Below are 5,555 nucleotides of genomic sequence, written 5' to 3'. Positions count from 1 at the left end.
CCTCTATAAGCCACATATGCTATATGTTGATGGGCTGTTAACAATGGGTCTGCTGTTTGCCACACTGCTGTTGAGTTGACTCGCACCTGTGCTTGGCAGCCCTCCCAGCAAAACCACACAAAGCCCCACTTATTGCTTTTCCATATCAATTACACTGACATTTTTCTGTTATTATATTTTCTGAGTGGATAGACTGAAAAAAAAAACGATATCTGGATTATAAAGACTACATTAATCATACGATGACTAAAGTGCTAACCTCTGTAAACTACAATTCAAAAGCCAAAACCTTTCTTCCAGTTAACCAGCCCTTCCTTCCTTCTTCTGCCTGATAGGGAGGGGTACAAAACTTAAAAATAATGTATTGTTCCTTTTATTAACTTGTGTCTTACACAGGTACTTGTACTCAGAGAAATAGTACACTCTCTTAGCCTCTGTATTCATATGTATGTGTGAAAAAGAGGTGTGAGTGAAGTGAGGAGTGAGGGGTGGAGATGTTCATGACATGGCATTGTTGGCTGAATGGAGCGCTGAAACCTCAGAAGCAGTGCCTCGTGTGAAGGGTTTTTGTGTAGGTTTAAGCCTGGGGGCTGGAGGCATTAGTGGACATTCTGATAAACACCAGTGCTCCTGTGACAGAAGCAATAATTTTAAATCTTTTCCCCCAGGTGAGTCTCAATAAAGTGGGGAAGAAAACAAAGGAGTTCAATTTGTTGTGCAATGATACAGTTCGTGTGAAGCTGTAACTGATATAGTCTGTAACTGATACAGTCTGTGGCCCAGACTGTATGTGGATACCTAGGCATATTGTGTCCTTAAATTATGTTGTAGATTTAAAAAAAAAAAATTGAGCGTGATGCTTAATGTCCCCTCTTTGAGAATTGCACAATGTTATCCTCAACTGCATTAGTTGTTTCTCTTTGGCTGTAATGTACAAGCTATATGACTTGTTTCCTGTGTAAAATGATGCAAAAACAAATGAAAGGATTCTTGTAAGATCCTGTCGTCTTTAAAGTAGCCAACCTCCTGCCACTGGGGCTATTGTGTTGATGCCTTTCAGTGTGTAAGAGGCTCTTGTGGAATCAGCAAAGTGGGGGTTTCAAAATATAGAGAGCTTGACTCTGAAATTCCTCCGAGTTGCCAGGGGAAGCCTTTATCACAACTTCAGCTGTATTGAAGCTCAAGCACATCCTGTGTGCTCATCCTGTGACTCCTGCTGGGCAGTTTACAGTCGTGGTACAATTTATTCATTAGATGTTAAAACTAGATGTTTATATTCAACAGTCAAACCGATGAAGAGATCCATGGATTCTTAAATAATGCCTACAACTAAATTTGCCTGTTTTAACAAATCAAGAAAAACAAAAACAGCCCTTAGTGAATTTTGAAGACTACTTCAGATAAGTAACTCTGACATAGACACAGTTTCTGTTTGCATACCTTTATGAAAAAATAAAGAGATTGAAGAAATTGTTAACAGTTGTTTCAAAAAGTTATTCAGTGAGTTAGTTTTTACATGTTTCATGTTTTTAATTAGGTAACAAATTTGCCAAATGCTATGTTTGTCTTGCAAATTCCTCATGACATACAGTTGGCTGACAAATTAAAGAAAAATAACAAAAGATATCTTAGGAACAGCTTGGCTTAGATTTTACAACTCAGTGGAATTCTGCATGAGAGATGAAGACCATTCTTCCAAATGATATTCCCTCAACTGCATGGTGTTTTGATGATGGTGGAAAGGTGGGAGAGAGACATATTGGTCCAAACTCTCCCACAGGTGTTCTGTTGGGTTGAGATCTGCTGGTGACTGTGACAATCTAGATAGATAGATAGATTCTTAAATAATGTTTGTGACTATTTGTAAAACAGAGGTTGTGTAGGTTTTTTTCTACTCAAAAATCACGTGGGATATAAAATCCTTTGCACGAGGATAGATAGATAGATAGATAGATAGATAGATAGATAGATAGATAGATAGATAGATAGATAGATAGATAGATAGATAGATAGATAGATTCTTAAATAATGTTTGTGACTATTTGTAAAACAGAGGTTGTGTAGGTTTTTTTCTACTCAAAAATCACGTGGGATATAAAATCCTTTGCACGAGGATAGATAGATAGATAGATAGATAGATAGATAGATAGATAGATAGATAGATAGATAGATAGATAGATAGATAGATTCTTAAATAATGTTTGTGACTATTTGTAAAACAGAGGTTGTGTAGTTTTTTTTCTACTCAAAAATCACGTGGGATATAAAATCCTTTGCAAGAGGATAGATAGATAGATAGATAGATAGATAGATAGATAGATAGATAGATAGATAGATAGATAGAGAATGTTTGTGACCATTTGTAAAACAAAGGTTGTATAGGTTTTTATTTTCTCTCTCACTCAAAAATCACATGGGATATTAAAACATTTGCACTAGGATAGACCGACAGACAGACAGACAGACAGACAGACAGACAGACAGACAGACAGATAGATAGATAGATAGATAGATAGATAGATAGATAGATAGATAGATAGATAGATAGATAGATAGATTCTTAAATAATGTTTGTGACCATTTGTAAAAGAGAGGTTGTATAGGTTTTTTTCTCCAACTCCAAAATCATGTGGGATATTAAAACATTTGCACTCAGATTGATAGATCAATCAATAGATAGATAGATAGATAGATAGATAGATAGATAGATAGATAGATAGATAGATAGATAGATAGATTCTTAAATAATGTTTGTGACCATTTGTAAAACAGAGGTTGTATAGGTTTTTTCTCCAACTCAAAAATCATGTGGGATATTAAAACATTTGCACTAGGACAGACAGACAGACAGACAGACAGACAGACAGACAGACAGACAGACAGATAGATAGATAGATAGATAGATAGATAGATAGATAGATAGATAGATAGATAGATAGATAGATAGATTCTTAAATAATGTTTGTGACCATTTGTAAAACAGAGGTTGTATAGGTTTTTTTCTCCAACTCAAAAATCATGTGGGATATTAAAACATTTGCACTAGGACTGATAGATCAATCAATAGATAGATAGATAGATAGATAGATAGATAGATAGATAGATAGATAGATAGATAGATAGATAGATAGATAGATAGATAGATGCTTAAATAACATTTGTGACCATTTGTAAAACAGAGGTTGTATAGGTTTTTTTCTCCAACTCAAAAATCATGTGGGATATTAAAACATTTGCACTAGGACAGACAGACAGACAGACAGACAGACAGACAGACAGACAGACAGATAGATAGATAGATAGATAGATAGATAGATAGATAGATAGATAGATAGATAGATAGATAAATAATGTTTGTGACCATTTGTAAAACAGAGGTTGTATAGGTTTTTTCTCCAACTCAAAAATCATGTGGGATATTAAAACATTTGCACTAGGACAGACAGACAGACAGACAGACAGACAGACAGACAGACAGACAGATAGATAGATAGATAGATAGATAGATAGATAGATAGATAGATAGATAGATAGATAGATAGATAGATACTTAAATAATGTTTGTGACCATTTGTAAAACAGAGGTTGTATAGGTTTTTTTCTCCAACTCAAAAATCATGTGGGATATTAAAACATTTGCACTAGGACAGACAGACAGACAGACAGACAGACAGACAGACAGACAGACAGACAGACAGACAGACAGACAGATAGATAGATAGATAGATAGATAGATAGATAGATAGATAGATAGATAGATAGATAGATAGATAGATAGATAGATAGATAGATAGATAGATAGATAGATAAATAATGTTTGTGACCATTTGTAAAACAGAGGTTGTATAGGTTTTTTCTCCAACTCAAAAATCATGTGGGATATTAAAACATTTGCACTAGGACAGACAGACAGACAGACAGACAGACAGACAGACAGACAGACAGACAGACAGACAGACAGACAGACAGATAGATAGATAGATAGATAGATAGATAGATAGATAGATAGATAGATAGATAGATAGATAGATAGATAGATAGATACTTAAATAATGTTTGTGACCATTTGTAAAACAGAGGTTGTATAGGTTTTTTTCTCCAACTCAAAAATCATGTGGGATATTAAAACATTTGCACTAGGACAGACAGACAGACAGACAGACAGACAGACAGACAGACAGACAGACAGACAGACAGATAGATAGATAGATAGATAGATAGATAGATAGATAGATAGATAGATAGATAGATAGATACTTAAATAATGTTTGTGACCATTTGTAAAACAGAGGTTGTATAGGTTTTTTTTCTCCAACTCAAAAATCATATGGGATATTAAAACATTTGCACTAGGACAGACAGACAGACAGACAGACAGACAGACAGACAGACAGACAGATAGATAGATAGATAGATAGATAGATAGATAGATAGATAGATAGATAGATAGATAGATAGATACTTAAATAATGTTTGTGACCATTTGTAAAACAGAGGTTGTATAGGTTTTTTTCTCCAACTCAAAAATCATGTGGGATATTAAAACATTTGCACTAGGACAGACAGACAGACAGACAGACAGACAGACAGACAGACAGACAGACAGACAGATAGATAGATAGATAGATAGATAGATAGATAGATAGATAGATAGATAGATAGATAGATAGATAGATGCTTAAATAACATTTGTGACCATTTGTAAAACAGAGGTTGTATAGGTTTTTTTCTCCAACTCAAAAATCATGTGGGATATTAAAACATTTGCACTAGGACAGACAGACAGACAGACAGACAGACAGACAGACAGACAGACAGACAGATAGATAGATAGATAGATAGATAGATAGATAGATAGATAGATAGATAGATAGATAGATAGATAGATAGATAGATAGATAGATAGATAGATAGATAGATAGATAATGTTTGTGACCATTTGTAAAACAGAGGTTGTATAGGTTTTTTCTCCAACTCAAAAATCATGTGGGATATTAAAACATTTGCACTAGGACAGACAGACAGACAGACAGACAGACAGACAGACAGACAGACAGACAGATAGATAGATAGATAGATAGATAGATAGATAGATAGATAGATAGATAGATAGATAGATAGATAGATAGATACTTAAATAATGTTTGTGACCATTTGTAAAACAGAGGTTGTATAGGTTTTTTTCTCCAACTCAAAAATCATGTGAGATATTAAAACATTTGCACTAGGACAGACAGACAGACAGACAGATAGATAGATAGATAGATAGATAGATAGATAGATAGATAGATAGATAGATAGATAGATAGATAGATAGATAGATAGATAGATAGATAGATAGATAGATAGAGTCAGTCTTAAACAATGTCTGTGCAAACTCTTGTTCAGTTCTAACTGTTTGAACTTGGCCTGAAGCTATAAGGGTGCAAATTACAGGCTACAGGTAGGTTAACTTTTGACAGATTGTGGGCGGGGAACTTTCCCGGGGCCACACCCCATTACCATTAAAAACGTTCTCAACATTCCAGGGGGCGGGGTTGAAAGTTCTCAGCGTT

Source organism: Neoarius graeffei, chromosome 13 (assembly GCF_027579695.1).
Source record: "Neoarius graeffei isolate fNeoGra1 chromosome 13, fNeoGra1.pri, whole genome shotgun sequence".
NCBI classification, from domain to species: domain Eukaryota; kingdom Metazoa; phylum Chordata; class Actinopteri; order Siluriformes; family Ariidae; genus Neoarius; species Neoarius graeffei.
Note: the sequence above shows the minus strand (reverse complement) of the source record.